Source organism: Lactuca virosa, chromosome 5 (genome assembly GCF_052849685.1).
Source record: "Lactuca virosa cultivar CGN04683 chromosome 5, Lactuca_virosa_CGN04683_v6, whole genome shotgun sequence".
NCBI classification, from domain to species: Eukaryota; Viridiplantae; Streptophyta; class Magnoliopsida; order Asterales; family Asteraceae; genus Lactuca; species Lactuca virosa.
This window is the reverse complement of record NC_136430.1, coordinates 436,966,768-436,992,023: the sequence shown is the minus strand read 5'-3', so window position 1 is coordinate 436,992,023 and position 25,256 is coordinate 436,966,768.

The window sequence follows — 25,256 nt, the reverse complement described above, 5'->3', positions numbered from 1 at the left end:
GTCCAAACGACATAACCAAGAACTCGTAGTGTCCATATCTCGTTCTGAATGCAGTCTTTTCGATATCCTGCTCTCTCACCTTCAGCTGATGATATCCTGACCTAAGATCGATCTTTGAGAAATAGCTCGAACCTTGCAGCTGGTCGAATAGGTCATCAATCCTTAGCAATGGATACTTGATCTTTACTGTTGCCTTGTTCAGCTCTCGGTAGTCTATACACATTCTCATGCTTCCGTCTTTCTTCATCACGAATAGCACCGGAGCTCCCCAGGGTGATGAACTAGGTCGAATGAAACCGTTGTCCAACAACTCCTGAAGTTGTGTCATAAGCTCCTTCATCTCCGTTGGTGCTAATCGGTAAGGTGCCTTCGCTATCGGTGTTGTACCTAGTAACAAGTCTATTCTAAACTCCACTTGTCTATCAGGTGGTAATCCGGGAAGATCTTTGGGAAAGACTTCCGGATAATCACACACAACCGGTATATTCTGCACCTCTTTCTTTTCCTTCTTAGCATCGATTACGAATGCCAAGTATGATGCACACCCCTTGGACAAACATTTTCTGGCTTTCATTAGGGAGATGATTCCAGAATTTACTCGGCGTTTGTCCCCGTACACCATGAATGACTCTTTTCCGGGTGGGTTTACCCTTACTATCTTCTTTCGGCATTGAATCCCAACATCGTTGGCGCTAAGCCAATCCATTCCCAGAACGATGTCGAAACCGTTCAATTCTATGGATAACAGCTCCTCGTAGAATTCGTTTCCGTTTATGTCGATGACGATGTTCCTAATACGGTCACTAACAGGTACGAACTTGCCACTGGCAACTTCTACAATCAGGGCATTATCAAGTTTTTCTACAGGCAATGCTAATTTCCCACCGAATTTATGCGATACAAAGGAGTAGTTGGCTCCGGAGTCAAATAGTATATTGGCAGGCAAACCATTTACAAGAAAGGTACCTGAGGCGACGTCTGCTGCCTCCTTTGCAGCCTCAAGCGTCATCTGGAAGGCTCTCGCCTTCGGCTTTGGTGGAATGTTGGGTCTTGCCGCATCTTTCTTCTTTGGGTAATCCTTAGCAATGTGCCTTTCTTCACGGCACTCATAGCACACCCTCTTGTTGATGGTGCACTCATTGGCATAGTGCCCCGTTTTCCCACACTTGTAGCAGCTCACTTCCTCGCTACATTTTCCCGAGTGCTTCTTCTTGCACTTCTCGCACCATTTTGATTCATTTCCTCCCCCGAACTTCTTCGAACCGAACTTGCTCTTCTTATTGTTGGGTTTAGCAGACCCTTCAAATTTTCTCTTCTCGCCAACCTCAACCTTGCTGGCAGCTCTTCCCTTGATCATTTCCTCCACATACTTGGCAGCCCAGATAGCCGCCTCCAGAGTATGTGTCTGGCGTACCGACACCGCATACTCCCATGGGAGTCCCTTAGCATACTTGTCGATCTTTGTCAGCTCATCCGGGACAAGACGCAAGGCAAACTCCATTTTCTCTGTGAAGTTGTTAGTGTACTCATCAATGGACATGCTTCCTTTCTTTAGGGTTAGGAACTGGTTTTCTAACTCGAGTAGGTTTTGGGCTGAGCAGTACTTACGCTTGAATTGTACTAAAAACTCCGCCCATGTCAGCTGCAGAGGCTCATTGGGGCTCAAGGTCTTCCCCAGGGTGTTCCACCAACGCACAGCGCCTCCTCGGAACTGACGTACAGCAAATGTAGTCTGTAGTTTTCCTCTGCAACCGCATGTCATGAAAGCTAACTCCATTTCCGAGATCCAATCTATGACCCCGATCGGATCTTCCTTTCCAGTAAAAGTCGATGGCTTGCAAGTAAGAAAATCCTTGTACTTGCATCCATTCCTTTCGACTCCGTCATCTTGGTTGTTTTGTCGAACTATTGGTGGGTTGACTTGACCAACGGTTCCACTGTAGTTCCCCTCCTCAGTCTGCCCTTCGTTCAACTCGGGCTGTTCGATCTGTATGGTAGCTTCCTCTCGATTTTGTTGGAGCAAACGTCTGGTTTCCAACATTTGACGATCCAACATCGCCTGGATCATCGCTTGCACTCCGGCCATCGTTATTGGCTCAGCAGCGGCTACCACAACCGGTATTTGCTCAATCACTGGGGGTTGGTTTCTGTTCCCATTTGCATTCCCGGATCCACTGCGGGTTCTTGCCATCTTGATCTATACACCGAATAAGGTGAATTTAGATCTTTATTTAGGATAGTCGTTTAAATCATCCTTATCACTCCGAAACGTTTACATGTTAGTTCTAATATCGTAGTCGTACGTTTAGAATCCTAAACACATAAGGTTTCCAGATCCGGTCGGCAACAGACCATAGATCCGAACAAATAACAGCATATCGGGCACAAAGCATTTAGCACATAAAAGCATTTTAGGCATAATTCCTAAAATAAGCTAGTGCTCACAACTCACGATCATCGCTTAGCATTCTATGTTTAAGTCTAGAAATCCTACAAATTCCTAGTTCGCTTAAACTAATGCTCTGATACCAACTGTGACATCCCCATTTTCACGGTCAGAAAAGACCGATTTTGTTTATGCTTTGTTTGAAAATCAGAGTATCATTTTAAATAAAAGTGTTGCGGAATTTGTCCCAAAACAAAATATGATAAAGATTTATCAAAAGCATTTCCATAGAAATGTATTTCATTAAAAAGACTCGGGATGTCATGTTCGATACAGATCATAAGCATAAACAATACAGCATAGGCCTTACTACATTATTCCGTATTTACAGGCCTAAAATCCCTTAATCTCTCATCCCAAGACATCACATCTATGCTCATGCGCCACTACCTGTAATACAAGAAACTGAGTGGGTCAGGCTTGGGAGCCTGGTGAGCACATAGGGTTTTCAACCCACAATAAATAAGTTTATTAACTTTATCAAACCAAACAAACCCGATTACCCATTCCCGTTATCCTCACTTTACGTCCCTAAAACATCTAACACAAGGGACCTAGTCTAAGGATTTTCATCGGGGTGACGATACATGCTTCGGGGGTTCCTCAGCAATGCATGTCAATTAAGGCAACCATGTGGGGGATGGAGTACTTCACACAGATCAAATAAACACACAGTTCAAATAAACACCTACAGGTTGCGAGCCTGCTAGCGTTCCACTGGACTGTCTAGAAAAGTCTGTGGTCGTCATCTATACTCCACTAGATGACTGGATCATCAAAACATCTATATCGAGGCCTCTCATTATTTTATTTTGTCACACAGCAACTATTACATCTACCCATGTTTTACCCAACACATATTGTAGATATAAAATACATATACAGTTTAAATCATTTAAAACATGTATAAAATCGTTCGTCCAGCGTAGATAGCAAGTATACAGATAATATGCACACGTAGCACGTAATCTATATAAAATACTTCATATCTATGTGTAAGATGAAAGTAACTATGCACTCACCTGATTAGGTGGTGACTCGGTACTCGAACAACACTTCGTTATCTCAAAACAATTTTTCCTTGATCAAAACCTAGTATTATTACCACTAGAGTTTAGTTTTAACGTTAACCGCGACTAATTAATAGTCTGGCTATTATTATTATATAAGCGTTAAATAACACTCAATATAACTCATAATAAATAGCCCAAATAATTATTTTAAGGACCTAATAACATTATTATAATTATTTAAAAGTTATATTAAAAATTGCGTAGTCGTAGCTCACTTACAGCGGGTTTTATTAAAAACCGGGCTTTGCTCGGAGCAGCGTTTCCGAAACCGAAAGACCTTTTTTCTCGGGACTCCGGGAGCCTCGGGGCTTCCTTCAGGTGCTAGGGGTTCACCTAGGCTTAGGGGAGGGTTAAAACCCTTAGAGAGAGAAAGTTATTTAGAGAGAGAAAGAAAATGGTGTGAAAAACCCGGAGACCCTCGCAGGTATTTATAGGGGCGAAGCCTCTCGGTTACGCTGGGCGTAGGAAGGTTACGCGGGGCGTAGTCCTCGGATAAGATTGCCAGCCGAAGCCAGCTGTCTCGCACCCACTCTCGGAACCGGACAAGATCGAGTACGCCGGGCGTACCCAGCTTCGGACGCGGGGCGTATGCGAGGGCGACGTGTCCTTCATCCAAAGTGAGCCGTGATCAGCAAGCGACGGTCCAGATTATGCCACGTCATTAATCGAGCAACAAATTTCGCAAATTCGAGTCTAAACTTTAAAAATTCGTATCTTTCGCATACGAGCTCCGTTTTCGACGTTCTTTATATCCATGCGTAGGCAGGAACGCACTCTACAACTTTCGTTTAGACTCTGTCGGCTAATTTTGACTTTATTTTAAAAGTTATATTTTTAACAGGCCGGGACAGGATTGGTCCGTTAAAAATCATAACTTCTTCATCCGACGTCCGTTTTCGTCTGTCTTTTTATCGTTGTGCTACTATTAACGAGATATTCGATTCTCGTTTAGGTTGTGTCGGCTAAAAACCGTTCGATCTAATATTCGAACTTCGGGCTGTACACTGCTAAGCCGAAACTTCGATTCACGTTTCCCGGTGTCGTGCCGGTTCGGTCGTGAAACTTCGACGGGTCATAACTTCTTCGTTATAACTCGGATTTCGGCGTTCTTTATATCTCCGGAATCCTTGTTTCGACCACTACAACTTTATGTAAAGATATCGGGCTTATCTCATACTTTAATTTTGACGCTTATTTTTATTATTTATTAATTATACATTTATAATTAAATATTAAGCACACAACTACACATAATTCACATAGTATTTAAACATTTCATCTTTATTACATCAAAAAGAGTTACAATAGTTGACCTAGACTATTACATCATCTAAAAATGCTTAGCCCCGAAACCCGGGCGTTACAATTCTCTCCCCCTTAGGATGATTCCGTCCCGGAATCATGCGTCAGCAAACAGATGCGGATAGCGACTCATCATGTCATCCTCTGTTTCCCAAGTGAGATTCGGCCCATTCGAATGTTTCCATTGGACTAGCACTAAGTCGACCATCTTGCGTCGTAACTTCTTAGTCTTACGGTCAACAATTGCCTCGGGCTCTTCAATCAGCCTTTTATTCTCATCCATCCTTAACTCTGAGATTGGAATTATGTCGGAAACTTCTCCCGTGAATTTCCTCAGATAACACATATGGAAGGTGTTATGAATACCATCGAGTTCTTCGGGCAATTCTAGCTTGTAATCTTGGTTCCCAATCTTCTGAAGAACTTTGAACGGTCCAATAAACCTTGGACTTAGCTTTCCTCGTTTCCCGAATCTTATAAGTCCCTTCCACGGTGAGACTTTAAGCAAAACCGAATCCCCAATTTCGAAGGTCATCGGTCGTCTCTTCTTGTCAGCATAGCTCTTCTGACGATCTTGAGCTGCTAACATCCTTTCCCTAATCACTTTCAACTTCTCAGCAGTCTCATGGACTATCTCGGGGCCCATAAGCTGCTTCTCTCCGGCCTCAAGCCAACAAGACGGCGTACGACACTTCTGTCCATACAAAGCTTGATAAGGTGCCATCTTGATGCTCGAGTGGAAACTGTTGTTGTAGGAAAATTCTACCAAAGGTAAGTGCTCATCCCAGTTACCTTGGAACTCGAGGGTACATGCTCTCAACATATCTTCAAGCGTTTGAATCGTTCTTTCGCTCTGACCATCAGTCTGCGGATGGTAAGCCGTACTCAGACACAACTTCGTACCCAGTTCCTCTGGTAGACTTCTCCAAAACCTTAACGTGAAACGACTATCACGATCTGATACAATTGTAAGAGGAACACCATGAAGTCTCACAATTTCCTTCACGTAAGCATTTGCAAGCTTATCCATATACCACTTTTCGTTGGCCGCTATGAAGTGTGCACTCTTAGTGAAACGATCCACGACCACCCAAATCATGCCGTGTCCGTTCTTCGTCCTGGGCAGTTTAGTCACAAAATCCATGGTGATGTCTTCCCATTTACCCATCGGAACAGGTAAGGGTTCTAAACTCCCATACGGTTTCTGATGTTGTGCCTTAACTCTCGCACATGTCACACACTCGGCCACATACTTTGCAACATCGAGCTTCATCGTCGGCCACCAGTAGTAGGGTTTTAGGTCCCTATACATTTTAGTGATACCAGGATGAATCGAGTACATGGTCTTGTGAGCTTCTTCCATCAGAAGATCTCTTATTCCTCCTGTCTTAGGTACCCAAATCCGATCTTGGAATACCTTCAGTCCTTGACGGTTTGTACCGAATACCAACTTTCTTCCCAAACGTTCTTCCTTTCGGTCATTCTTTTCTAAAGCTTCTTCTTGAGCTTTCTTGATACTTTCCACAATTGTCGAGACAACTTCTATTCTCAACGCCCTTGGCCTTTTTCTTTCAAGATTGACTTTTCGACTTAGAGCATCAGCAACAACATTTGCTTTACCGAGGTGGTAAAGTATCTCACAGTTGTAGTCCTTGAGTAACTCTAGCCAGCGTCGTTGCCTCATGTTCAACTCCTTCTGATTAAAGAGATACTGGAGACTCTTATGATCAGTGAAAAGTTTGCACTTCGTTCCATAGAGGTAATGCCTCCATATCTTTAGAGCAAAAACTACCGCTGCCAACTCCAAATCGTGAGTGGGTAGTTCTTTTCGTGCTCCTTCAATTGTCGAGATGCGTATGCTATCACCTTTTCCCTTTGGGTCAGAACACTGTTGGGTTTTGAGCATTCTAACACTTCTATGGTGTACATGCAACCCTATAAACCTTGGATCTATGTTTTCTCTATTATACATGCAAATATTAACTATTCCAAGGTTTCATCCTAACTAGCATATTATGAAGCACCTATACTACAAAGTTCTAGTTAGATGACATACCTTTTGATGTAGCTTGATGTCTTCAAGCTTTAAGAGCTTAGCCCCAATAGTGTGGAAGCCTCAAATGGAATCACAAATCACCAAAACACCTTGGAAGAACTTGAGAGAATATGTATGCACACTAAAATCGGCTCACTCTTATTTTCACACACTTGTGCTAATTTTGTGAGCCAAGGACCCCTTTATATATTATGGAGGATTAGGGTTACATCCATGTAAACCCTAATACCCATGACCTTTCATTTACATAGGATCCATGGGTTAAAAGCTCCATGGACCATCCATGAAAGCTTAGCCCAACCTAAATGAACTTGGCCCATTCCATATATATAAGAGTCCATATTTAATTAGTTCTTTTTGATCACTTAATTAATTCTAAATTAATTCTTGATCAATACTAATTAAATAATATGATTCCATATTAATATATTAGAACTTATAATATATTAATATAAATCATAAATATACTATTCTCAAAAGACTATCCATATAAATTGTGCCGGTGAAGTGCAACCCAAATGGACCATGCCGGGTCGGGTCAAGTACATACCAAATATAGTTATGGACTTAGACATTAATCCAACAGTCTCCCACTTGGATAAGTCTAAAACTATTATTGAGTATGACTTCAAAACCTAACTGGCAATCGTAGCTCTTAAAGCCGCTGTCGAACTCTGACCTTGTCAATGACTTGTCCATTAGATAAGGGATCATATATTCCTCCATTCTAGATATCATATGGACTGAGACATGGATTATAATCATTCTCTCTGTCCATTTGTTGTTTCCCGATTTTCGATTTATGATGACTGACTGATTGAACAAATCAAATCAGTCCTGGCTTGGCCAAGCACTCACATGTGTCATCGCTAAATCATCGAGGGGCCCACAGATATCGCTTTTATCCCGAAGATAAAAGGAATGGATAAACTTCGACTCATATGGCTTGTTCTACTACTTGTTGAATCATACACAAAGGCACGTTTTATAACATCGAGTTACCAAATGCGTTTTCGTGCAATCAATGTATAACCAACTCATAGTAACAACTCATATCTCTAGGTTTGAAGAATATAAGATATTATCGTCTCATGATCACTCGTGATAAAATCCATGAAGTGATTCAAATGAGCGCGGGTTGAATCCAATACTCAGAACTTATGAGCACTCATGAGTGTTGTAGCACAGCTTTGTCCACCAACTTGGACCTCTACAAACCAACCCATGACAGTCTTGATTCATATCTACTTCCAACATATGACCGACTGTGGATGGTTTGAATAACTTAATCATTCAGGAAGAGCGACTTAGTTATTCTGGAAGTCAAAACATGCAAAGTGAAACACAAGAATAAATGAATCAAATATGGTATCAAACCCTATGAATATAAATAAACACTTTTATTTATCACCATACTGATTACTCATTATTCATTGTTTCGGTTTTATCAACTTTATACTTGAATTAAAAACACTAGTTGTCCCATGCTCCAAGCATGTACACTATGTTTTTCTTAAACAATAGCTTTGCCATACACCAAGTATGCACTCTATGTTTGTCTATGATCCTTACTTTGTGAAATAAACCAATTGAATATAATTTCAATGATTCTAATTTCACACTCCCAAATCCTTATCGAAAAATGTGAGAATTTCAAATTCCTATCATTTATTGAAATCTGTTTAGATTTTAAACTTATATGCACTGACCCTCCTGTAATGAATATGTACAAAGTCACAAAGACTTGTCAACAGTCATTATAAGGTATTCCAATGGAGATCAACTCCATGGAAACTAAGTCTCATATTCAAAGTACATTGCTTTGGACATGCTTCTTGCATTAAGTTTTCTAATCTTACACAGATAACTTCCACCTATGGAGACAACTCCATATTCTCATTTTGACTATCACTTCTGAATAAGAGATGCCTCTTTTCAAAATATGTCAATATGGTCCTTCCAAAATTAGCACTATACTTCCAACTGTCCCAGAGCAACCAATCTTTGGTAAACCTCAGATTGTCCTCGACAATTGCTTAATCATTTTAGTCATATCCAATTCTAGACCTTTTCCCTTCTTAATGCCTCTGGGCATTTGGAAAAATTTAGAAATGACAAATATTATAGCACATGCAATCGATCCTGTACCCAAAGCAAATGGTACACGATTCATGATATCTCACATAAAGACATGATTCCAGACCAGTCTTTTGCTACAATATTTTTATTTGCCATGTTTTCAAAATTTGACTATGAAGAGGGATGTCGTAATCATAATCGAATTTTGAGAACGCAATATATAGAATTTCCTTAAGTTTAACCAATCCAACATGAAATTCATATATATATTCTTGACTAAAGATGATTAAGGTCTCAATCTAAGCCTTTAGAACTGAAATGAAGTATATCCTCTCCCTTAATTATAGCAAAACAACTTTTTCAATCCCTGCAGCCTCACGAATTGAAACTTTTGTTTTCTATAATTAACATTGCTAACTTGCAACACTAACAATAATTATCATGCTCCCACTAACATGATGATTATTAGCATAACACTTATGCTCCCACTAGCTTTGACATGTACTCAAAAATCAGCTGGACTTCTAAAAATCAATACTTTATTGACTTTCTTACCAAAGTTCAGATTTCTGATACGAGATGCTTTGATAAAACTTTATCAAAATCATACACCTTTCCTTAGATAGCATGCATGTGTGTCTAAACAATTTCAGAACTATGAAAAGGGATGCCGTAATCATAGTCTCAATTGTTTAGACCTTTTGCCATCTGCTTCAAATCTACTTGGTGGAAGTGTTTCCTCACCATCATTTTCATGAATCGGAGAGAAACCTTATGACCCTTAGATTTTATGGTGTATGTGTTCTTATCCATGTGAATCGTCAAAACCATAGTCACAAGACAAGGATAATGACAAATCCAAACTCATATGGACTGAACTTATGCAATCTTAACTTCTTGCCACCTGGCAGTACAGGGCCTGCCATTCCTTCCAAGTTGTTATGCAACCAATTGAGAACTTTCAGAACTCCTATGCAAAGCCAACTTTAACTCGAATGGGCACAGAATATGTCAACACGATAGGTTATAAACCTCAAGTCGTGTGCTAGTGAAGAACCTCAGGTTTTATTCTTGATTAGTTCTTGAAATTCTTTTTAGGATCTTTAAGACTCCCACTATCCTCTTGACATATAAGACTATCTTGCCAAATATTCAAGAGATAGTGCAGATTCTTTATCAAGACAAACACTTCACACAATTGGCCTTAGTTGGTCTTTGTTTTATCCAAAACATCACAACTTACCAATTTCAAATGTACAAGAGTAAGACACTTTTACTCTTACATTTGACAAGTGTTTTAAACCTTTCTTTAAGATATGTCACTCAAGTTACAATCTTGGAGTATGACTCTAAGAATTGTTTTGGAACGAAGTATGACTCATTTTCCTGATCTAACCATTTCAACAATTCATGACTCCTCTTCTTAGTCATAAGAATGCACTAAGATGACCTTTAGAGGACTAATTGTGATATGATTTCTAAATCATTAAGATGATCACAAACATGATACTAAAGTACTCTCCCATCTTTTCAGATTTGAGAAACTTTTATCTTTCTGCCTAATTTGATTCTTCCCATTCGTTCTGCCATACATTGAGACTTTTCCAATGTTTCAGAATTATACTTAAACTTGTAAGTATAACCATATTTACTAAACCTTAGTAAATCAAATAGTCTTAACGAGCTTTGTGGTGGACATGACCAGTGCACATGAATGTGTACTCGATCCCTTTAGTCCTTCACTTGACTCACACATCCATGTGAACAAGTAATTAGTCTTGATTTTACAATGCTTGAAAGTTCTCATTCATCATACTATTCAACTTGCATGATTCCAAGTTTCGGTCCAATTGAAAATTGGGTGATGAGGAACTTTCCTGATTTGGTAAATTTAGACACTACCACAAATGAAAGAATCAAATCCATTTTCCAATATTGCTGTCAGTGGAATCATATAAGCAACAATTTTCCACAAATGCCATTGTAAGGATACTTCAAATAAATAAAATTAAACAATTTTCTTTTATTTTAAAACTTTGCGGAAAAACTTATCCTTACAATCCACATGGAAAATTGTTGTTATCTATTCCTTAGCAATATATCATAACTTCTTAAGCAACTGCTCAAAATTCTGATGCGATCGAAATTCACCTTCGCGATCAGAATCAGCATATACTTCCTTTAAGATTTCTCTCTATTCTTTGATTCTTAAAACATCAACATGTGACCCAGTCACATCATGTAATGAGGATCTCAGAATAGAACTTAACAGAGTTAGATAATGGGCTCTACCTAATGTAGAGTCAAACTTATTGACTTTAACATCCTTAGGTAAATTTGGCAGCTTTGCAATCTACGCCCCTTCCTTTGGCAAAATAAACATATGGACCCTTTGGTAATGGGACTATCTCAGACTTAGCCTTTCTCTTTACCATTTGGTCAACCGGGTTGACTATGGCCAATCCCTTTCCATTGGGAAGAGAATGTTTTTTTCTGGATTTCCAGTGTCACCATTGTCACTGTCCATAAAGTTTTTGGGAAGTTGATCTTCTAATCAAATTTGCTTTACTATCGTTCCAAATCATTGTTGATTCAGCAGCACCAAGCAAATAGATATGATCATTAAGGTTCATGTCATAGTCTGTTTCATAGTAGTCCCAAAGGAACTCACTATGTGACTTAGAAAGTGATTGAACATCCAACTTTCTCAAGACTTTGACACCCAACTCTCCCGGCTTGTCAATATGTGACTTCATCTCTAAGATGTGATCACACATAGACCTTGCTTGCCATTAGGGCTTGAGTGACCTTGAACTTGTGGGTTAGGGAGAATAATTGGAGGAGGTGGAGGAAGAGAAGTATGACTTCCATGAGCCAAACTCGGGAAGTCATATTCATTAGGAAAGCTTGGTTTGGGAAGATCATTGTTGTCTAAACCAGACATCAACAATGGGAGAAATTCACGTAAAGTTGATTTAAGTCCTTAATATAACACCCAATATGATATATTAAGGCTAGGACCCAACAAACTATTTTATAACTTGGAAGAGGGATTCCGTAATCCAAGCTATAAAATATTTGAAAGTAGGTGAATGACGATTCACCAATTTCCACCAAGATAAACGAAATGTATTATTAGGTTTTAATTGGTTTTGAAACTCCTAGATTCTTTTGAGATTCATTGAACTTTTCAATGGCATGTTTCAATCTCGAGTGTGCCCTTCAGGTTTTGTGACTGGGATGCCGAGGATCACAAAACAAGGTGTGAAGTAACCATGCAAATATACTTGGTACCCTTAATATTTACCCCTCAATCGATGTGCCGGTTAACCACACACGCTCCAACGATACTATGATAAACATTAAGTTACCCTTTGCCTACCTTGTTAAGTCCAGGTTAGTGTGCCGGTTAACCACACACGCTCCACTAACAGCTTAAACAAAGTGCAAAGTGTAATTTCATGGATTAGCACCTTATTCACATTTTCCTAAGTAACTAAGATTGGGAATTTATAAGTGTTTAGTTACTTAGTATTTATCATTATACTTATAATGAAGGGAGAATTATAGTCCTTGTCCTACCTGTTCGGCTAACGACCCTCCACCGGTCAAGGAAGCGGTGAGTGAGAGTGGACACCCATTAAACTGCCATTTTATAGGCAGTAACCTTATACCCCCCTTATAGACCGGCTTCGTGAATGAGGCCTACTAATGGTAAGACGACTTGCTCTTATACATATAATATATTAAACTTTTAATATTATAATAGTATAAGGGTGTATTTTAGACATTTAAAATACTTGGTGGTTTAATCTATTAATTAAACTAGACTTTTAATTTAATTAAACTCAAACCATATATTTATGGATTAATAATACTTTTTTAATTAAACGCTTTAATTAACTATTAATAAAGTCCATAAGAGTTAATTTGAACTATTCAACAAAGCATCATAACTCCAATTATTAAACTCAAAATTAAAACCATTTAATTAATTGTTTAAGTTATGAACCCAAGAGTTTTAGAATTCAATTCTTTTTTTCATAAAAAACTTTTCTCAAATTCCAAAACTTGAGGGCAAGTTTTGTAATTCTTAAAAACCTTTGGATTCCATAACTTATGGAATTAATGGTGTTTTATGATGAAACTTTCCATGTTCCATAACTTAAGAACAAGTTATGGAATTCTTTAAAACATTAACACCAAATTTTGTAACTCCATAAAAACTTTGAAACAATTTTTTTTTTTAAAAAAAAAACTTTCATATCCATAACTTATGGAAGTTTCAAAAACCCTTAAGATCACAACTTTAAAAAAAAAACTTTTGAGCTCCAAAATTTTATGACAAAATATGTAACTCCTTAAAACATTTAGATCAAACTTTTAAAACTAATAAAATAATCATATCATTTTATCTTTTACTAAATTTGACCTAATTCAACTCATATAACAAATGATTCAAATTTTACAAATAATTCGTTTTTCACAAAACAAGTAATTATCTTAAAATTTGACAAACGTCATGTTTTTTTTCCTTTTTTTTCAACTTGAAAATAAAACATTTGCATCAATATAACAGAAAACAACCCATGGCTCTGATACCACTGTTGGGTTTTGAGCATTCTAACACTCCTATGGTGTACATGCAACCCTATAAACCTTGGATCTATGTTTTCTCTATTATACATGCAAATATTAACTATTCTAAGGTTTCATCCTAACTAGCATATTATGAAGCACCTATACTACAAAGTTCTAGTTAGATGACATACCTTTTGATGTAGCTTGATGTCTTCAAGCTTTAAGAGCTTAGCCCCGAAGCCTCAAATAGAATCACAAATCACCAAAACACCTTGGAAGAACTTGAGAGAATATGTATGCACACTAAAATCGGCCCACTCTTATTTTCACACACTTGTGCCAATTTTGTGAGCCAAGGGCCCCTTTATATATTATGGAGGATTAGGGTTACATCCATGTAAACCCTAATACCCATGACCTTTCATTTACATAGGATCCATGGGTTAAAAGCTCCATGGACCATCCATGAAAGCTTAGCCCACCCTAAATGAACTTGGCCCATTCCATATATATAAGAGTCCATATTTAATTAGTTCTTTTTGATCACTTAATTAATTCTAAATTAATTCTTGATCAATACTAATTAAATAATATGATTCCATATTAATATATTAGAACTTATAATATATTAATATAAATCATAAATATACTATTCTCAAAAGACTATCCATATAAATTGTGCCGGTGAAGTGCAACCCAAATGGACCATGCCGGGTCGGGTCAAGTACATACCAAATATAGTTATGGACTTAGACATTAATCCAACAAACACAACCCAACCCGACTCCGGATGCGTCACTATAGACCGCGAAGTCTTCAACTCCATCGGGTAGAGAAAGAATCAGTGTTTCACATAATTTCTTCTTTAGCTTCTCAAATGCTTCTTCGTGTTTCTCACTCCACGTATAAGTAGCTCCTTTGTGGGTCAAAGCTGTCAATGGAGCAGCTATCGAAGAAAAGCCTTGGATAAATCGTCGGTAATATCCGGCTAATCCTAGAAAGCTTCGAATTTATGTGGGACTCTTTGGACGTTCCCACTTCATCACAGCTTCGATTTTTGCTGGGTCAACCATTATCCCCTCATGGTTAACCACATGACCCAAGAATTGGACTTCTCGGATCCAAAAATCACACTTGGAGAACTTTGCATATACTTTCTCCTTCTTCAAGACTTCCAACACTTCTCGTAGATGCTTGCCATGCTCCTCCTGGCTTTTCGAGTAGATGAGAATGTCATCTATGAACACTATCACAGATTTATCGAGGAATGGTTTACAAACCCTGTTCATCAAATCCATGAATGCTGCTGGAGCATTGGTTAGTCCAAACGACATAACCAAGAACTCGTAGTGTCCATATCTCGTTCTGAATGCAGTCTTTTCGATATCCTGCTCTCTCACCTTCAGCTGATGATATCCTGACCTAAGATCGATCTTTGAGAAATAGCTCGAACCTTGCAGCTGATCGAATAGGTCATCAATCCTTAGCAATGGATACTTGATCTTTACTGTTGCCTTGTTCAGCTCTCGGTAGTCTATACACATTCTCATGCTTCCGTCTTTCTTCATCACGAATAGCACCGGAGCTCCCCAGGGTGATGAACTAGGTCGAATGAAACCGTTGTCCAACAACTCCTGAAGTTGTGTCATAAGCTCCTTCATCTCCGTTGGTGCTAATCGGTAAGGTGCCTTCGCTATCGGTGTTGTACCTAGTAACAAGTCTATTCTAAACTCCACTTGTCTATCAGGTGGTAATCCGGGAAGATCTTTGGGAAAGACTTCCGGATAATCACACACAACCGGTATATTCTGCACCTCTTTCTTTTCCTTCTTAGCATCGATTACGAATGCCAAGTATGATGCACACCCCTTGGACAAACATTTTCTGGCTTTCATTAGGGAGATGATTCCAGAATTTACTCGGCGTTTGTCCCCGTACACCATGAATGACTCTTTTCCGGGTGGGTTTACCCTTACTATCTTCTTTCGGCATTGAATCCCAACATCGTTGGCGCTAAGCCAATCCATTCCCAGAACGATGTCGAAACCGTTCAATTCTATGGATAACAGCTCCTCGTAGAATTCGTTTCCGTTTATGTCGATGACGATGTTCCTAATACGGTCACTAACAGGTACGAACTTGCCACTGGCAACTTCTACAATCAGGGCATTATCAAGTTTTTCTACAGGCAATGCTAATTTCCCACCGAATTTATGCGATACAAAGGAGTAGTTGGCTCCGGAGTCAAATAGTATATTGGCAGGCAAACCATTTACAAGAAAGGTACCTGAGGCGACGTCTGCTGCCTCCTTTGCAGCCTCAAGCGTCATCTGGAAGGCTCTCGCCTTCGGCTTTGGTGGAATGTTGGGTCTTGCCGCATCTTTCTTCTTTGGGTAATCCTTAGCAATGTGCCCTTCTTCACGGCACTCATAGCACACCCTCTTGTTGATGGTGCACTCATTGGCATAGTGCCCCGTTTTCCCACACTTGTAGCAGCTCACTTCCTCGCTACATTTTCCCGAGTGCTTCTTCTTGCACTTCTCGCACCATTTTGATTCATTTCCTCCCCCGAACTTCTTCGAACCGAACTTGCTCTTCTTATTGTTGGGTTTAGCAGACCCTTCAAATTTTCTCTTCTCGCCAACCTCAACCTTGCTGGCAGCTCTTCCCTTGATCATTTCCTCCACATACTTGGCAGCCCAGATAGCCGCCTCCAGAGTATGTGTCTGGCGTACCGACACCGCATACTCCCATGGGAGTCCCTTAGCATACTTGTCGATCTTTGTCAGCTCATCCGGGACAAGACGCAAGGCAAACTCCATTTTCTCTGTGAAGTTGTTAGTGTACTCATCAATGGACATGCTTCCTTTCTTTAGGGTTAGGAACTGGTTTTCTAACTCGAGTAGGTTTTGGGCTGAGCAGTACTTACGCTTGAATTGTACTAAAAACTCCGCCCATGTCAGCTGCAGAGGCTCATTGGGGCTCAAGGTCTTCCCCAGGGTGTTCCACCAACGCACAGCGCCTCCTCGGAACTGACGTACAGCAAATGTAGTCTGTAGTTTTCCTCTGCAACCGCATGTCATGAAAGCTAACTCCATTTCCGAGATCCAATCTATGACCCCGATCGGATCTTCCTTTCCAGTAAAAGTCGATGGCTTGCAAGTAAGAAAATCCTTGTACTTGCATCCATTCCTTTCGACTCCGTCATCTTGGTTGTTTTGTCGAACTATTGGTGGGTTGACTTGACCAACGGTTCCACTGTAGTTCCCCTCCTCAGTCTGCCCTTCGTTCAACTCGGGCTGTTCGATCTGTATGGTAGCTTCCTCTCGATTTTGTTGGAGCAAACGTCTGGTTTCCAACATTTGACGATCCAACATCGCCTGGATCATCGCTTGCACTCCGGCCATCGTTATTGGCTCAGCAGCGGCTACCACAACCGGTATTTGCTCAATCACTGGGGGTTGGTTTCTGTTCCCATTTGCATTCCCGGATCCACTGCGGGTTCTTGCCATCTTGATCTATACACCGAATAAGGTGAATTTAGATCTTTATTTAGGATAGTCGTTTAAATCATCCTTATCACTCCGAAACGTTTACATGTTAGTTCTAATATCGTAGTCGTACGTTTAGAATCCTAAACACATAAGGTTTCCAGATCCGGTCGGCAACAGACCATAGATCCGAACAAATAACAGCATATCGGGCACAAAGCATTTAGCACATAAAAGCATTTTAGGCATAATTCCTAAAATAAGCTAGTGCTCACAACTCACGATCATCGCTTAGCATTCTATGTTTAAGTCTAGAAATCCTACAAATTCCTAGTTCGCTTAAACTAATGCTCTGATACCAACTGTGACATCCCCATTTTCACGGTCAGAAAAGACCGATTTTGTTTATGCTTTGTTTGAAAATCAGAGTATCATTTTAAATAAAAGTGTTGCGGAATTTGTCCCAAAACAAAATATGATAAAGATTTATCAAAAGCATTTCCATAGAAATGTATTTCATTAAAAAGACTCGGGATGTCATGTTCGATACAGATCATAAGCATAAACAATACAGCATAGGCCTTACTACATTATTCCGTATTTACAGGCCTAAAATCCCTTAATCTCTCATCCCAAGACATCACATCTATGCTCATGCGCCACTACCTGTAATACAAGAAACTGAGTGGGTCAGGCTTGGGAGCCTGGTGAGCACATAGGGTTTTCAACCCACAATAAATAAGTTTATTAACTTTATCAAACCAAACAAACCCGATTACCCATTCCCGTTATCCTCACTTTACGTCCCTAAAACATCTAACACAAGGGACCTAGTCTAAGGATTTTCATCGGGGTGACGATACATGCTTCGGGGGTTCCTCAGCAATGCATGTCAATTAAGGCAACCATGTGGGGGATGGAGTACTTCACACAGATCAAATAAACACACAGTTCAAATAAACACCTACAGGTTGCGAGCCTGCTAGCGTTCCACTGGACTGTCTAGAAAAGTCTGTGGTCGTCATCTATACTCCACTAGATGACTGGATCATCAAAACATCTATATCGAGGCCTCTCATTATTTTATTTTGTCACACAGCAACTATTACATCTACCCATGTTTTACCCAACACATTTTGTAGATATAAAATACATATACAGTTTAAATCATTTAAAACATGTATAAAATCGTTCGTCCAGCGTAGATAGCAAGTATACAGATAATATGCACACGTAGCACGTAATCTATATAAAATACTTCATATCTATGTGTAAGATGAAAGTAACTATGCACTCACCTGATTAGGTGGTGACTCGGTACTCGAACAACACTTCGTTATCTCAAAACAATTTTTCCTTGATCAAAACCTAGTATTATTACCACTAGAGTTTAGTTTTAACGTTAACCGCGACTAATTAATAGTCTGGCTATTATTATTATATAAGCGTTAAATAACACTCAATATAACTCATAATAAATAGCCCAAATAATTATTTTAAGGACCTAATAACATTATTATAATTATTTAAAAGTTATATTAAAAATTGCGTAGTCGTAGCTCACTTACAGCGGGTTTTATTAAAAACCGGGCTTTGCTCGGAGCAGCGTTTCCGAAACCGAAAGACCTTTTTTCTCGGGACTCCGGGAGCCTCGGGGCTTCCTTCAGGTGCTAGGGGTTCACCTAGGCTTAGGGGAGGGTTAAAACCCTTAGAGAGAGAAAGTTATTTAGAGAGAGAAAGAAAATGGTGTGAAAAACCCGGAGACCCTCGCAGGTATTTATAGGGGCGAAGCCTCTCGGTTACGCTGGGCGTAGGAAGGTTACGCGGGGCGTAGTCCTCGGATAAGATTGCCAGCCGAAGCCAGCTGTCTCGCACCCACTCTCGGAACCGGACAAGATCGAGTACGCCGGGCGTACCCAGCTTCGGACGCGGGGCGTATGCGAGGGCGACGTGTCCTTCATCCAAAGTGAGCCGTGATCAGCAAGCGACGGTCCAGATTATGCCACGTCATTAATCGAGCAACAAATTTCGCAAATTCGAGTCTAAACTTTAAAAATTCGTATCTTTCGCATACGAGCTCCGTTTTCGACGTTCTTTATATCCATGCGTAGGCAGGAACGCACTCTACAACTTTCGTTTAGACTCTGTCGGCTAATTTTGACTTTATTTTAAAATTTATATTTTTAACAGGCCGGGACAGGATTGGTCCGTTAAAAATTCATAACTTCTTCATCCGACGTCCGTTTTCATCTGTCTTTTTATCGTTGTCTACTATTAACGAGATATTCAATTCTCGTTTAGGTTGTGTCGGCTAAAAACCGCTCGATCTAATATTCGAACTTCGGGTTGTACACTGCTAAGCCGAAACTTCGAAAAATCATAACTTCTTCATACGAAGTCAGATTTGGGCGTTCTTTTTATGGACGCTCTCGGTTTAACGTTTTCTACGACTTTCGTTTAGATCGCTAAGGCTAAAACTCGATCTATCGTAAACTCACTATTCACGTTTCCCGGTGTCGTGCCGGTTCGGTCGTGAAACTTCGACGGGTCATAACTTCTTCGTTATAACTCGGATTTTGGCGTTCTTTATATCTCCGGAATCCTTGTTTCGACCACTACAACTTTATGTAAAGATATCGGGCTTATCTCATACTTTAATTTTGACGCTTATTTTTATTATTTATTAATTATACATTTATAATTAAATATTAAGCACACAACTACACATAATTCACATAGTATTTAAACATTTCATCTTTATTACATCAAAAAGAGTTACAATAGTTGACCTAGACTATTACATCGTCTAAAAATGCTTAGCCCCGAAACCCGGGCGTTACAGATAGTATCGGTGTGGTGCATAAGGCTCACTTTAGCGTTTGGAACGCTTTCTCTTGCTTCTCTTCCCAGTCAAAGGCCACGCCCTTCTGGGTCAAAGTCGTAAGAGGTTTCGTAATCCGTGAGAAGTTCTGAATGAACCTGCGATAATAGCCAGCGAGGCCTAGAAATTGACGAATTTCTGTAGGCGTCTTCGGTGCTGACCAGTTCTCAATGACTTTGATTTTGGAAGGGTCCACGTGTATTCCTTCTTCGCTAACCACGTGCCCTAAGAATTCGACTCTTCGGATCCAAAATTCGCATTTCAAGAACTTCGCATAGAGCTTCTCCGATCGTAGTGTTTCCAAGACCTGTCGAAGATGTTGACTATGCTCCTCCTTACTACGAGAGTAGATAAGTATGTCATCGATGAAGACGATGACGAACTGATCCAAGTAAGGACGACACACCCTATTCATTAAATCCATGAATACCACGGGCGCGTTGGTTAATCCGAACGGCATCACTACGAATTCGTAGTGTCCATAACGAGTTCGGAAGGCTGTCTTCGGAACATCCTCCCCTAACACTCGTAACTGGTGATACCCAGATCTTAGGTCTATTTTTGAAAAGAAGTTCGCCCCTTGAAGTTGGTCAAACAAATCGTCTATGCGAGGCAGAGGGTAACGATTTTTAATGGTAAGCTTGTTGAGCTCCCTGTAGTCGATGCACATTCGAAACGATCCGTCTTTCTTCTTGACGAACAAGACTGGAGCTCCCCAGGGTGAGAAGCTTGGTCTTATAAAGCCCTTGCTGAGCAGTTCGTTAAGTTGACCGGACAGTTCTTGCATCTCTGCAGGTGCTAGACGATAGGGCGATTTGGCTACTGGGGTAGCCCCTGGAACTAAGTCGATTCTGAACTCGACTTGACGTTGTGGAGGTAATCCTGGGAGTTATTCTGGAAAGATGTCGGGAAAATCGCGTACTACTGGAATGTTCTTAATGTATCTCGTTTCTTGGCTCACATCGACAACATGAGCAAGGAATGCGCGACATTCCTTTCGCAAGAATTTATGGGCTTGAATGCTCGAGATGAGGCAAAGGTTAGTGTCGGGTTTGTTGCCATAGATTACAAGAGTTTCGCTAGACGGCAGATTAAGGCGAACAGCCTTTTCGTAACACAAAATGTCGGCACGATGAGCACTCAACCAATCCATGCCGCTTATGACGTCGAAGCTTTTAATTGAGACTGGCATGAGGTCGATTGAAAATGAATGACTATCTAGAGTTAGAGTACAACCTATGTATATGCAGCTAGTACTCTCTGTCTTTCCATTAGCCATTTCTACTGTAAACGGTTCTTTTAGTGCATGCGATTTATTCTTAAGCAAGTGAGCAAATTTCTGGTTCACGAAACTCCTCTCTGCTCCACTATCAAACAGAATGCATGCATATGACTTATCGAGGAGAAACGTACCAGTGACCACTGTGGGGTCGGCAACTGCTTCCTCGTGGCCTATAGCCAAAACTCTTCCTACTCCACCGGCGTTCCCTGCCTTCGGGCGGTTCCTTTTGTAGTGGCCCACTTCGCCACAACCGTAGCAAGCTTGGCCCACTCCAGCACCGGGGACTTGGTTTATTGGCCTCGCCGGAGCTTTGCAGAAACGGGTAGTGTGCCCCTTCCTGTTGCAGTTTGAACACTGCATTTCCCGGCAGGCTCCAGTGTGGTGGAAGTTGCATTTGTTGCACTTGGGCAAACTTCCAGCGTACTGCTTTACCAGAGCAGCAGCGGAAGGTGCTACCGCAGCATGAACTGCCACGACCTGCTGCTTTTTGGCAGCCTTCTTCTTTTTCTTGTCATCCCAGAATTTCCGCTTGTTATCAGCGGCTTTGGAGGGTTCTGAGATGGCTAGGGTTGTTGTTGTTGACGACGGGGTAAGGACCCCATGGTCAATGAGCCGTTGTGACAATCGCTTGGCACTATCGAATGTAGTGGGGTTTGAAGCTAAAACATTCCCCTGAAATGGAGGCACCAGCCCCCAGATGTACCTCTCTATTTTCTTTCCCTCCGTGTGAACCATGTTGGGACATAGGGCCACCAGCTCGCTTAATCTGGCGGTATAGGAAACTATGTCGGAGCCCTTCATGGTTAGGCTCCATAGTTCCTGTTCCAATTTCTGGATTTCGCCCCTCGGGCAGTATTCTTCAATCATGAGCTCCCTAAGAGCTTCCCAGCCTAAAGCATTTGCCACCACTAGAGTGAGTGACTTGACATGGCTATTCCACCATGTTAGGGCTTTTTCCTCGAAAGTGCAAGCAGCGAACTTGACCTTGCTCCCTTCTGGGCAGGAGCAGATTTCGAAAACCGATTCGGTCTTCTCGAACCATTGCGAGAGGGCAATGACTCCTCCAGTCCCTTTAAAGGACTTTGGCTTGCAATTGGTGAAGTCCTTGTAGGAGCACTATCTCGAGCGCACGAGGGCCTCACCTTGAGTTGAATGGACAGGTGTTCCACCTCCGCTGGTACCAGTAGAATGATATTGAGCCATGGTTGTTGCCACAGCCGCAGCTACTGCAACATTTAGAGCTGCCATATCGATTTGAGGAGGACGTGGTGGTGTTGAAGTTACCGGAGGATTGCGTCTCGTTGATCGGCGCGGAGGCATCTTTTAACTAAAAGTTTACAAAGATGACGATACTGGTAAGAATTAAATAGAGAGAAATGATGAGAGTGACTCATGGACTAACTCTCCATAGCCCAACAACACAATTGAGTAGTATGATTGAATGTAGATCTAGTACTAAGAGACGATATCATTTGGATAATAATTTCCATGCGATTAGATATCTGTCAATTATACTGGTATTACAGATGTAACAAGTTCGGGAAAAATGACCTAGAAGTAGGTCTTACATCAAACCAATATGGGAAAATTTTGACAGAACTACGACCAAATCAAGACTTAACAGATCCAAAGTCTTCACAAAGCTAGGAAATTAAACTAGAGTTTTTACATAAACTAAGTTAAAAGAGAAAGTTGAGTAGGCTCTATCTGCGACGAGAACCACTAGAATGAGTCCTTGATTCTGACAGACGGCGCTCCATGTCTCTCATGCGCCTTTCAGACATTGCATGTCGAGCTCGAAGTTCCCTGACTTCAGCTTGGGATGCAGCTAGTTGTTTCCGCAGAGTCTCATTGGTTCTCCTAGTCCTTTCCATAGCTTATTCGAGATGGCGAATGCGGACCGTGTTAACGCATGACTTGGCGTCAATTTCCATGACTCGATCGATGGCTGCTCGACCTTGCTCGGTATTCCGAGCAATCCTACGGACCATGATGGGCAGGACTCGGTCAGCTGAACCTCCCTCGCTTAGATTGTAAAAGCTTCGATCTCCATTGAAGGGTAAGGGCTGACCCTGCTCATCACTCCATCGGTTCAAGTTTGTCGCCCACAAGGGTGTGGGACCTTGAAATGCTGGTCGGGGGTTGAGATTTGGGACTTGAACCCCTTGAGGTAGGTTGTTGACTTCTGGCTCGGAGTCAGAACTATCCGAAAAGCCTTCAGCGTGGTGATCATCCAAAGGAATTGGATGATCATCTTCTGGCTCTTCTCCAAGCCATCCAACATTGCCTTCGTTTGGGAAGTATGGATCTTCGGGGAGATGGAATCCAGCCATGATATCTAAGCGAGAAAAGGGGTATAAGAAATAACTAAATAGACGTACTAATTAGATAATTATAAGATGATCTTTATCAGTTACTTCAATACTTGCATAGTGCATACTAGTTACATGTAATCAAAACAGGATAGACCTTCAAATAAGTGACCCTAACTCCAAATCCACAACCAAACAAGGAACAGAAAGAAAAGCAATGATCACAGATTCTAAGTCTATGTCATCCTAGTCACATATAACCTTAGCGTATCCACTGAGCAATTATTGACCTACTAATAAAGACCTTTAGTTCTCAGATAAGTAATTATAGTAACACAAAATACTCCTATAGTATTTTAGGTTTATGTTATGTTCTAATGTTTTCATTGTAGTAGTATTGGTAAGTTTTTAGACTTGTTGCCACATCACAACCATTATCGGGCATATGCTAATCACTTCTCGGACCAACATAGTTGATCAGGCTATGTCACTCCCAGAACTGATCATACATCCCTGAGTCTACTTGTGATGTTCAACAATCGTAATACTTTTGTTCTGTCCTAGTGACACTGATTTTAGTATGAATGCAGGTATGTATACTTAGTTAAATATTTTATTATTTAAAAGTATAAACCCTTGGTCAGAGTATTTTAATCCTGTTGTGTTTATAGTTTGTATATCTTTTATGGTTTGATATACTCGATTCACTATAAACAATGCTCTGATACCAACCTGTCACACCCCAAAACTGGAACGGCGGAAACGTTCGGGGGTGGAGGACGTCATGTACAGTATCACAACAAAGCATAGTAGTAAACAAGCAACAACATCATCCATTGCATTAATAATATAATTTAATACAAGTCTGTTCTATGAAGTTTATAAGACACCAAAAATGTAAATCAAAATAAGAGATGAGTCTTGAACGAGCTCCATCTTCTCAAAACCTGGCATCGGTACCTGTCTACTGATGACCTGAGAATACAAGTTATTTTGAAAGAGTTTATCAACTTTAAAGCTGGTGAGTTCATAAGCATTTTAGTGTCATTGTTTGTATGAAAATGTTTGTAAGTACTTGATGTATAAGTTTGTAAATGTTTGATGTAAATGTTTGTATCTCCTAGAAAATCCTATATTTTCTACTAAACGTAGCCTTCTACCAAGGCATCAAATGTTCTGTATGTTTATTTCTTGTAAGAGTGTGTATTTTCCCAAGTGTGACTATCATTAACCAAAAATATAGTTTTACATTTACCTTTAATGTGAAAAGATCACAATGTGAATGCAACGGGGAAATAATAAAGTACTGTAGTGTTGTATTATAGTAACTACTGCTGTACTTTCTACCTTAATCCGGCCGTTAATTAAGGTTAAATGTGAAATGGTTGCACCATACTATCGACTAATAACACGACGATGAAAGACGTCGGAAGAAATGACATTTGGCACCCGTAGACTTGCAAGTCCCACTGTAGCGAACAGCAAGGTGTAGGATAGTCAATCCAGTATAGATCTATACACAAATTCACGCTCTCCTTCTAGAAGACTCTGGATACAAAACGAGCCATGACAGGTGATGCCATGCCCCGAAACAGTGGCTCACATTTATGTTATAGTATTCTTGTATATGTTTTGTATGTACTAGTGTAATGTATGTTCTCTCTGTCTAGTATGTAGTATGTTCTCTTTGTTTCTCATCATAGTATGTTCTCTTAGTTTCTCATAATAGTATTTTCTCTTAGTTTCTCATCAT